This window comes from Trematomus bernacchii, unplaced genomic scaffold, assembly GCF_902827165.1.
Source record: "Trematomus bernacchii unplaced genomic scaffold, fTreBer1.1, whole genome shotgun sequence".
Taxonomy (NCBI): domain Eukaryota; kingdom Metazoa; phylum Chordata; class Actinopteri; order Perciformes; family Nototheniidae; genus Trematomus; species Trematomus bernacchii.
In genome coordinates, this window is record NW_022987567.1 from 384,454 (window position 1) to 397,302 (window position 12,849).

The window sequence follows — 12,849 nt, forward strand, 5'->3', positions numbered from 1 at the left end:
CAGCAGCTCAATGACTCAATGCCTATTTGACCTATATGGACGATATTTCTGTAGAACGCCATATTTCACAGTCTACCTCTTATCTCATATTGAAAACCTTGCCCTATTAACATGTATATAGTGCATCATTCATAAGGTCCATTGTAGCTCACTTTTCTCATTAATAGTCATTAATAAGCTGTTTAATGACAACATCCAAATGTTTGTAGCCATATGCTGTTCAAGTGTGTGTGTGTTTGTTCGTGTGTTGGGTAGTTTGTTGGCTGGCTTGACATCAGCTGTGCCACACACACCTTCTATTTCTGAGCATGGCTTATAGGCTCCTGAACGTAGGGTTGTTGCTAACATTAGCATGATATATAACAGTGAGCATCAACTGGCGGGCCACATCCGGCCCGCCAGACATTCTCATCCGGCCTGCACGACGGGGGTGACTGTGGCGTTGGCGGAGTGGTTAGTGTGTTCGCCCCCCACTCATTTATTTTTTTACAACGTCTCGTGAGTAATGAGTCCAACAGAGAGGCAGCAGCTGCGGGACAGTGGACTGCGTACTGCGTAGCCTTCCCTGCCCTGAAAAGAAGAAGTGATCCTTCGTTGTGAAGATTCTGCTTTATGCGCTCCGCAGCAGTAGCCCCGTTACGAGGCCGGGAGTAGCCTAGAAGTGATCCTTGCTCCGCAGTACCACTAGCACCCCACACCCCCCCCCACACCCCCCCCGGTCAACAATTTCAAAATTCTGGGCTATATATAAAAATTGCTGGCCCGCGAAAGTGTCTATTGGTTACCTTTTGGCCCTTGGACAAATGTAGTTGGTGATCCCTGATATATAAGAACACACAACATGTGATTCAAACAACTTTAAAAAGACACAGATAAACATCCCTCACACTTCTCACTGCTGTAAAATGTTATCCCAGTACTAATATCATAACTTAAACTGTTACTGCCCAACAATGCCTGTTCATAAATCAATACGATGGCATACCAATATTCTCTGCTAATAGAATTGGATCAGCTAATGGCATGTTATTCTAGGCGGATCTGTGCATAAGTCCATGAACTGGGATTTGTAATTGGGGGCAAATCATTGAGGGAAACACAGACATGGGTATTAATGAGGCAATATTTCCCTCTAAGAAATATCAATCAACCAATAAATAATCAAGAATGACATCTTTGTCATTTAATTAATGAGGTTTTGATTAATGAAGTAAACAACACATTCAAGTCATTTAAGATTTCCAACATGTGTGAGTCTAAATACCAACACAGTATACTGTAAAGCAAATGCACTACTTGTGTTAATATCAAATATAGCTCTGCCATTTCTCGAATATGTTTGGCCTTTGGCCGAGGATGAACTTTATGTTTCAAATACATCTCAGAGGCTTAACAATCTGTGATCTGCATCAGCTAGGGAGACCGCAGCATATGTAATCCCACATCTCTGAAACATATGATTTCCAGTCTGGCAATCTGACTGCTGCACCTAAATGTTTGTATATTTGTATTCATTATAGGATGACCGCTTTTACTTACTTGTGTTTGTATAATATACACAATGTAGTCTTCAGTTGTTCAGAGCTAGAAGTGCCCTGATGTATATCTGCTATTCAGCAGCTGTTCAGCAGATTATTGTTACTTTTCTGAAAGTGGTTTAAAACGTGCAAATAATCTGATTTATGTTTAAATCAAACCAGCCAGTGTGTTTGCCTGTCTGTTACCTGTGAATGCAATCATTATTTTTGTGTAGGCTGTAAATAGACCTTTTTTCGTCTGCTTAACCAGGCCACATATTTTTCTACGCTCCCTTACTCAGAACAGCACAATGAAAGAATCTATCATCATCCTTTTAAAGGCTCTTAAACTAAGTGTATATCCTTTGTTTGTCAAATACAACCCAGAGATCTATCATGCTTTCACGGTTCCTCAAATGCAAGGACGAGCCTAATCCTTGTACTTTATATTTTTATATTTAGAACTTCAAGTGTATAGCCTCCTCGGTTCCTCTATAAATCCCTTTCATTTATGCAATGATTTGTTGAAATAACCTGTCGTGCTGTTAAAGTACTGTAGTGCTTACACAACAAAATCTCTTGCATAAGAACATAATCATTAGAAAAAGAAACATTAAAAGGTATTATAATTCTATTTAATTGTCTGCCGCTACTCTCTAAAGCTTTAAATCTGTTGGCATGCATAAACAAATGGAAGAAGTCCAGAAGACAGAACAGTTAAGGATCTACTTTCGCTTAAATGTCTTGTTTGGGGCCTCTGGGTTTCAAATACAACTCAGAGTGTTTCCAGCAGGTTGGGATCAGAGAGATTGAGGTTAAAAAAAGAGAGGGGGATTTAAACGTAAGTATTCATTTAGAGATCAGAATCTCAGAGGATCATTTTAAAACTGTGTCTGAAAGATAACCGTTTTAAATCGCCTTTAGGTTTTTTGCACCACATGACCTTGCATTTCTCCTGTACAATGTTTAAGCATGCAGCATGAACATGTACAATGGGATGGTTAAACATCTCATTCTCAATCTTATATCATGTGAATACTAGCTACCTAACAGTGATCGAGCACACTTTTGGAGGGACTTATTATCTACTAAAGGGGAAACATGTACAAGGAAAACCGGAGGAACCAGGACAGAGCCTTGGGGAACACCACAAAAGAGTGTTCGATGAAGAGGCATAGTTTACTCAACATCAACAAAAAGAAATGTATTGGAAAGAGAAAGACACATTAATGCATACAAATATTTAGGAGACTGATCATTTTTAGTGGAGTGCAGCAAAATAAAGCTAGATTTGAACATTTTAACTATTTAAGATACTAGTTTCTAAGATTGTAGCTATTAAACTTGGATATAGGCCTCCATCCAGAAAAAATGAAGTGGTTGAACAGCTTGAGTTAAAATGTGCGACCAGGTTGTTGATCATAGATTGCAAATGAGGACCAATAGAAAAACAGCCCTCTGCCCACATACTTTTGGCCACAGAGCACATAGAGAGGCGAAGTCCCTCCCTTTCCGGTTGAGCTCCATGGGACCTTATTTCGGAAAAATTATGTATTGAAGTCAATGGGGAGAGAAAGATTATCTTTCGATCCCGTTTGAATTGAGCCACGAATTACACATATGATGTTTGTCAATTTAAAAGATAATTTTGCAAGTCAAAAAAATTAAAATGTGTCGTAAAACTGTGAAGTAACACTTTTTTTTTTGTGTGAAACCGCTCAATGACCTACATCTCCCGTCTCGCACCACACACCAAGACGGCCGTCACGTTGGCACATTTCACTTCTTTCTTTCAGAATGAGGCGAAAAGTATTAAAAGAGGTGAAAATCACTACAAGTCTGGGCATGTTGAGAGCTGTACATACACACAAGGGGAGTTAGTCGGTTCCGTAAGAGCCAGCATGCGGGACCGGGATTCTGGGATTTGTAGTCTTTCTAGTTGCGTATTTTTCATAGTCTTATAGTTCAACAGTTTTACGACAAACTGTGACTTTTTTTACATGGAAATTATTTGTTAAGATTGACAAACATCATATGTGTAATTCGTAGCACAATTCAAACGGGATCGAAAGATAATCTTTCTCTCCCCATTGACTTCAATACATATTTTTTCCGAAATAAGGTCCAATGGAGCTCCCTTCGCCTCTCTATACAGTATCCTGTGTCAACCTGTTACATTTTATTCATGTTGATCTGGTTTTTTTTCTGTGATTGCGTGTTTTACATCCTGTTCCAACCACACAGAGCACTTTCATTGTTTCTAGTGCATTAACATTCTCATGATTAAACCTCTGGGCCAATCAGAACAGCAGAAGGCCCGGGATTACTGCCGCAACATCTGGGGACTATGCTAATGCACCGCATATGTTTTTAATGTTTAGATTTAGAAGTCAACATGTTGCTCTTAATTTCATCACACTGAGGAACAGAGGGTGAGTTAGGGTGGCAAGAGTGGAGGGTGGATAATACTCTCTCTTAAAATAAGTAAATCTTACTGATGACAAGAGACCCACCCAAAGTGTTGAGTGTCCCTGAGCACTTAGGGAAACCCAAATAGCCCCATCTGTCAATTGTACACTCTGTGGTTCTTACTTAGCCCCTGTAAGTGTAACATGCTGTGGGGATTTGATAAAAACCAAATACACACTCCAAAGACACAAACATATTTATGCTCTCAGCTATGATTTTTTTAATCCATGTTTTTGAGTGAAATGCAGGGCAGCAGGGCCAGTTCAGGACGACTGAGACTAACATTTACATGTCGTGGTTTTTCATCTCTCTTTTGTGTGTTTGACAAAAATATTACAATTCAGAAGACAAGAATAAGATGTCTTTGATTCCAGTTGTGAATAGATCTATGTAGATGCCAATCTTGGTGAATCAGAGTGATTCTATATTTCCCGACCTCTTGTTTAAGGATATTGTTTTTTTTGTTTCTTCTTTATATGTTACGGGTTAAATAGCAGCAAAACTTTTTTCACAGTTGACTCAGGCAGGTTTTCGGTCACAACACTGAGTCTACAGCAATGCATGTTTGTCAGGCTGTACGTGGAGCTGAATGCTAACATGGTTACAGTTAAATGGCTTAAATGCTAATGTTTAGCATATTACATTTACAGTACCAGGTTCATTTGGTTTAGCTATAAAGTACACCTGAGGCTAATGGGAACGCCATCAGTTTATCATATATTGTAATATACCAAGATATTGGACAATGTTAATACCATCCAATAGTTAAAACATTTCACTCTGAAGTATAAGTGCAGTGATGCTGGTTGTGCTCGAGTAAAACCATGAATTACCAATCTCGATAAATTACCTGCAACCGCGAATTCTATTTGTTGGATGTCAAGATTTCATCAAATGAGTAAAACGTTGACCTGCTGGGGGCACCAGAGTAAAAGTCAGAGGAGGACCAAAATGATTATGATATATCCTCTGGGCACCATAAATGTTTCTCCAGAATTTCATAGCAACCCATTTTATTCTTGTTGGGTTATTTTAATCCAAAGTAGTGTAATTTGCCAACAGATCGATATTGCCCACACAGCTATGTCGCTATATGTCAAACATATTGCTATAATCTATTATTTGGGCTATATAGATAAATTCAGCATCAGTATATTGTCATCATAAGTGTTAACTCAAACTCAAATGCTACACCAATTTCCCACGGCAAAATCCATTCTCATTAAAGGTAAAACATAACAATATTTAACGTTCCTGATTATCACATTAAAATGTAATCAAACTCAGAAATACATGTAATTATATGAGGATAATGTAGTTTATATCAATGAACTCAGTAGGTGTCCAATGTTGGTATTAAAACTGTTCTTATTCGCTACTTTATTCATAACATCTGTCATTTGTTGTGAAAAAATAGATTACATTGACATTTTAATCCACCAAAAATATACATGAAAAAACATCTTGAAGCCAAATATTTGTGTATGTATTAAAAAAAAAAAAATCAGAGTGTGTTTGTGTATGTACTTATGTCAGGGAGCATGCACTGTCTGTGTGTTTATACATTTCCAAATGTGAATCAAGCTTGGTTGGATTTCCCCATCAAAAACAATAAAGGCTCACATATCTATCGTCATTAGCGGCGTCAGATCAGTGTCACACATCCCGCACGTCTCTATCAGCCTGGCTGTTAATCCTTCAGTTCACACACTGTTGTAGATGGGTATTTATGCACGGAGGATCAGCAGTAATTCAGAGAGAGATCAAGCAGAATAATAATAACAATAATAATGATAAAAGCTGTTTTGATGCCAAGTTGTAATGTGGGGGATTAGCACATCAAAAAACCACAGTCAAATCCACCCTTATGTGCTGCGTATGAGCCTGTTTGGAAGAGCAAAGGTTGTTGTGGCAAATAACAAAGTATGTTTTGTAAAACATATAGTTTTGGAGAATCATTTAAGCAGCAAATAAATGTCAGAAAGTAAGGAAAGATCTCCCCAAACTGTGTTAAGTTATTCCAACTAAAAGTAATAGTAAAACTTAGTTAAACTTATAATTTTGGTTATGAAATCAAAAAAATACAAATTGTATAAACAAGATGTATTTGTTAGTATTTTCTGGAAAACATGCTTTGTATGTTTTAATATACAGCTCTATGTTTAGACTACAGTTGCATGTGTGTCTTTTTCTGTTTTTGTCATGCATATGTCATACAACTTAAGCCACTTCATCCTCACACCCATACTGTAGACACACACACACATATACACATACACTGTTGTCGCACTGAAAAATAAGACCGCTAATATGTGTTGTTATTTAAACACCAGAGCAGATAGACAGCTGAACAATAATTATTTTCTGGAACAATAATTATTACCATTTATTCTGTTGTTTACCATTTTGCCCAGTGGCCCCCTCTTTAAAAGCCAGCCTCTATCTATAATGGCGAGCCCTTGAGCAGAACTGCATTTAACACAAATATCAAATAATTAAAAATCTAATAATTGAAAAATAAAAGTGTGGCCTTTTTGTGTTTGAGCATTAATTGCCAGGGGAATCGTGTGAGCTGGTTCTTCCCACAGACTGCTTTTGTTCTGGTTTGGTGTCGGATTTCATATTTATTCCATATTTTGTTATTACAATTCATGTTTTCTACTTCGAACAGAAGCATATCAGAACTACAGATGATTCTTTGTCAGAACTAATTACCAACATTTCAAATGTTTAGTAATACGCTGCATGGTATCTCACTAGGAAATGTTACATTATGTTCGTAAATTGTTGTTGACTACTGAACAGGATTTATTTTCTCTGTCTGTTTTTTTACCAACATACAAACAATAAATAGAGATCAACTGTGTAATCCGGCACAGATCACTGGTATTGTTCTGTATGTTTGAAGGGATTACAAGCCAGATCACAGGATTACACAATTAATGTTGCTTTGGGGTGCCGGAGGCCACACTGACGTGACACTGTGACGACGCAAACACCAGGCACACACACACACACACACACACACACACACACACATACACACACACACACACACCTACAGGGTTTAGAGCATTTATTCCCTGACATGGTGAAAAAACATGCTGATACATAATTACAGTAGTATACTTCACTATATTTTACATGTTCTCATCTCTGGTATGGTTGGTTTTCAACCAAAAGATAACACAACATTGGGCTTCAATGGCACACAGTGTGTACAGACATGGGTCACAGCCAAAGAAAAACGTTATGGTTTAGTTTCCCATTCCCAAGTATCAAAGTGCTCTCAGTAGAGTAAATATATCTGCAGGTGTGTCTGCCTTTCCCTTCCAAACAAACGAGTAGAATCTCAACCAATTGCTGACTTATAGCCCTGTAAAACAAAACATAACATTCCCTTCCACTGCTACGCCGACGATGTACAGATATATCTGCCTCTAAAAGCAAATGTCTCACACTCACTACAGCAGCTGATGGACTGCTTAGCAGAGATTAAATCCTGGCTGAGCAAAAACTTCCTCAACCTCAACGAGAGCAAGACTGAGGTCATCTTTTTTGGACCGCAACCTCCAGCCTCTCCGGTTGATATTCTGGGCTCTATCAAAAAAAACATCCTCCCCTCGGTCATGAACCTTGGAGTGACATTCACCAGCACTTTTAAATTTGACAAGCAGGTTAGCACCGTAGTAGAATCCTGCTTTTTTAAAATAAGACTATTGGCCAAAACCAAGTCGTATTTATCTTTTAAAGACTTAGAAAGGGTTATCAATGCCTTTGTAACCTCGAGACTGGACTATTGTAACGCTCTGTATGTGGGTATGGACCAGGCCTCAATCAAACGCTTACAGCTAGTCCAAAACGCTGCTGCACGTTTGCTGACTGGTCACAAAAAGCGCGACCACATCACCCCTATTCTGGCCTCATTACACTGGCTTCCAGTTCGGTTCAGAATTGATTTTAAAGTCCTTTTATTTGTTTTTAAAGCCCTAAATGGGCTGGCTCCGGCCTATATAACTGAACTGCTCCAGCGCTACACCCCAGCCAGAGCTTTAAGGTCTGCTGACCAGCTGCTGCTGGTAGTGCCCAAGACCAGGCTAAAAACCAGAGGGCACCGAGCCTTCGCAGCAGCTGGCCCTAGGCTCTGGAACACTTTGCCCCTCCATGTGAGGTCGGCCCAGACCCTAGGGGTTTTTAAATCCACATTAAAAACACACTTCTTCTCTCTGGCTTTCTAATTAGAGCGGAGCATGACTCCTGACTTTTCCGTGTGTTTTATTCTTATTTTGTTTTTTAAGTTATATCTGTTGTAATTTATTGTCGTTTATTGTGTTTTATAGTAATGTGTTTTTTATTACATGTACAGCACTTTGGCTCGACCAAAAATCGCTTTTAAAATGTGCTTTATAAATAAAACCTGATTTGATTTGATTTGATTAAAATGAGTGAGAGTCAGCAGCCAACACTTGGATAAATACAGTTGAAATGTGCACAGAAACTGTTGAACTGATGAGTCCAGTAGTATGCACACCGTAAGATGCACATATGCACAGAAATATACAAAACACATGACCCCCACACTCAAATGATGCATTACCAAAAGCTGTTTTGAACATGTGTTTTCGTTGGTTGTAGTAACTGTACAAACCCATGAAGTTTAAACAGGATAGCAACAATGCACTGATTGCATGATGTCATGTTTTAACTAATCAACATAGGGACAATTAAAGAGGTTTTTACAAGTCCACATCATAGTTGATTAGGTTGATGCCTCTCTTCTTCTTCTCTATCTCTCTCTCTTTCACTTCGTCTGTTTGATTTCGATGAAAAAAGTAATCTCTCCTTTTTATGTCTTTGCATCACTCTCTATGTTGCCTGGTGATTAAGCGGTAGATTAACCTCCAGGACTCATCAATAATAGACGAATAGAAAAAGCCCTGGTTGTTCCGCTTCCTGTCTGCAGCACTAATAGAGCCCTTAACGTTCACATTAACATAGCTCTTGTTTACTCGGTCAGATGGACAGACAAGTGAGACATATTGAAAAGCGGACACACGTGCTAGGAAGTGGACACGTGATCATTACAGCCATATGTGATTGCTTTGTGCTTGCAAGTCAAATTCTTACACACCAAACTCTGAAATGAATGTGATTTGTGGATCTTGCTGTAGCGTTGAAACAGCAATGGACATTCTCCAAACTGTTGCCTAAGAGCTAGGAAGGCATTAAGATAACATGGTGCTGTAGCAATACCATTTGTCTTAGTTTGAACTAAGTACAAATTCCAGATACTTGTGTTTTAATGCAACATTATACTTCAAATGCACTACATTGAGGGAAATACAGTATATTACTATTTACTATACAATTTCTGATTTTCTGTAAGCAGTACTTTTCAGATTACAGATGTTGTATCCCCTTCCTGTTCTGCTAACATCATGTATCTCCAGGTCTGTTCATTACGTTTTTGGGATAAAGTAGAAGAATTGTTCCTTAAAATGTGGGGAAATATTCTGCCCTTAATGGGCAGGTGCCATCTTACCTTAAAGGTGGGGTAGGTAATTTTGGAGAAACCAGCTCGAGTCCGCTAGAATTTGAAAATACACAACCGGAAAAAATCTGCCCCTCCTCCAACACACACGAACGCGCACATGACCAATGAGGGCACAAGATAAGTTTGTGCACAGATGGAAGGCTGACAGGCAGGTAGGCCATCCAGTTATTTTAGCCGGGCCGGCTAAAATGATTGGTCGTGCTTTTTACAGTACGACAGCTTCCACAGATGAAAATGTTGTATGGATTTTTTGTCAAAGCACTTAGATATTCATTGCTATTGGGATGTTAAGAGCATTCCATGGAATATAACAAAAAGTGTATCTCGAGCCGGTTTCTCAAACTTACCTACCCCACCTTTAAAGAACTCATTATACCCTACTGTCCTACTAGGGCATTGCGTTCCAAGAATGCAGGGTTGTTGGTTGTTCCTAGAGTTTTTAAAAGTACAATGGGAGCCTGAGCCTTTTCTTATCAAGCTCCACTTTTGTGGAATCAGCTTCCAGTCTGTGTTCGGGCGGCAGACACCCTATCCGTTTTTAAGAGTGCGCTTAAGACCTTCCTTTTTGATAAAGCTTATAGTTAGGGCTGATTAGATTCAGCCCCTAGTTTTGCTGCTATAGGCTTAGACTGTCGGGGGACACCTTACTTCTTCCTTCTGTCTGTCTGTACCTGTGTACTCTCATGTTCCGAATAACCCAGCTTCCGCCAAATTTCTTTTTGGTGTCTATCTACGCCGGGATCCTGAGTCGTGGCTGATCCTGTTGCTGCGGTCCTGAGTCCTGGATCCTGGATCCTGAGTCCTGGATTTCGAGTCGTGGCTGAACCTGTCACTGTGGTCCTGCCTGACTCTCATTATACTACTTCCCTGATGGCTCCCACAGGATTGTTGACATCCTCGTGTTTCTTCATCTTCTTTTTTCTTTTTTTTTATACTTTTATTGTCATTACACAGTAGGCATACTTACTATGTAACGTAATGGTTTCTCTGCATTTGACCCATCCTAGTGTTAGGAGCAGTGGGCTGCCATTATGAACGGCGCCCGGGGTCTTATTATATGTCTTATTATAGACACATGCATTTCCAAACATTTGGTCCACCTATGTTGTAAACGTATTATCTTTTCAATTTACACACGGTATCTATTGCACGTCTGTCCGTCCTGGGAGAGGGATCCCTCCTCTGTTGCTCTCCCTGAGGTTTCTCCCATTTCCCCCTTTAAACTGTGGGGTTTTTCCTTCTTTGGAAGTTTTTCCTTGTACGATGTGATTTTTACTTTTTACACTTTAAGTAAAGTTTGTTGATACTGACTTGAGGTTTTGAAACAGGACTTTTACTTGTGGTGGAGTATTTTCAAATGGTGGTATTGGTACTTTTACTTTTTACTTCACTATGCCATAAGCTCCCAAATGTATGTAAACCGAGGGCTCTACATACAACATCAGCCATACAGTATGCTGTGATGCACATTTGGTCTGATGCAGCTGCTGCTATTGGTTTGCTAATGCCATCTTGTAACCAACTGGTTGCCAGTTTAATCCCAGCAGCTCCAGTCAAATGTAAAAGCACAAACACAAGGAAAAAGACAACTACTTTAATGCCAATAAAAATGCCTTTGCTCTTCAAATGTTCTCATATCATTTAGGAATTAACCTCACATATGTGTACAAGGAACCGTTGAGAAACAAGCTTTCACGCAAACGCCCACGCACACACACACACACAGTGAGAAAATCCTAAGTACAGGCCTTATGGGACGCCATTTGTGGTAATTCATTCAGAATCCATTGTAACGCATTGTGCAGGCCTAAGTGCCAATCTTCCTTTTTGGTGAGTTTTCATGATTTTATGTCCCATATAAAATGATGCTGTTTGCTCCACAATGGCCTATTTAAGTTACATTAACGCTGAATATTCCCCAGTAAAGAAAATTAAGCCGTGATACTGCGAGATCATCTCGGTTTGTCTTCTCCCCGCCGAGATGTGTCGCTTCGACACCCCGCGGAGAACTGAATGATTCTCATGGACGAGAGATAATAGTGTTGTACAGCGTGTCTCCTTTCCTCCCTTTACCAAATCTGATCCAAAAAACAAGTTGTAATATAGTGTTGTATAATGCTGTTAAGCATAATTAGGCATACAATGGTTGATGCTAACAGCATAGTATGTATGTGTGGTAGATTTTTCCATAGAGCAGTTGATCTAGTGTGAATGTTTTAAGGTTTTTAATAGCTTTCCGCCTGAGATTGAAATCAGATTTTTATCCCACAACCACTTGAACATATAGAAACAGAAAAGTGTTGAAAAGCTCTCAAGTCCATTATGATGCGATGGTAATGAAACTTTGACCACGAAAAAGGCCAACTTTGGCTTTATCAAAGCTGGTAATGCTTTTGTAGTTGAGTTCTCTGTCTCTAATGTCGAACCTGTACAACTCGTGTGGTTCTGTTTGTGTGTCACACTATGACAAATCTGAAAACACCTTCAGCCAATCTGAGTAAAGAAATATAACACAATGCCAATAGTCTCGGACATCAAAGTGAAGCACATGAATGCAGTCTAAGATATCAAACACCTCCGAGGCTCCTACTCTACAATACATGTGTAAGACTTGCTAAAAAAAAAAGGGAAGGGTTTCATAAGAAAGAATATAAGAAAAAAACATCTGGATTCAGCCCTTAATGCAAAAGATTGATGAACACTTTTATGAAAAACGCTATAATGTTTGTTTTACTTTCTTACATTAAACAAGTCTACATAAGCAATTATTATGTTGAATTGTTGCATCGGCAAGAAAAACTTCAGGGATGCTGTTCGCTTTCCACAACACACACATACACTCACACACACACGCACACACACACAAACTCACCGTAGCCCCTCTGACCTTGTAGGCACTCTGCTTGCTTTAAAGCGCTCTGTAGCGCCCAGCAGTCTGTCTACACTGCAGCTAATTGGCTTCAGCTCCGTGTTCACTGTTAACGTCTCATTACTCATTCCACTTAGAATAACTTCCACAAGTTTGCTTGTGTTCAGGGGTCATTAAAAGTCAAGCAAGCCTTTAATTACAAAAGTGGATCGTTCAGTAAGTAAAGTTGCATCTCACAGCAGTTCTGAATGTACGCTAGTCCTGTGGAAAATGATGAAATACATCCACAATGATCCAGTGGTGGATAGGGGAGAGGATCCAAAAGTAACAGGGAAATCTAAGTGATCCAAGTGACACTCAACACTTATTGAAACAATATAATATTCATTGTGTATTACATAATATTTAAAGGATTAAAACAGGGGATACAACTACAATGT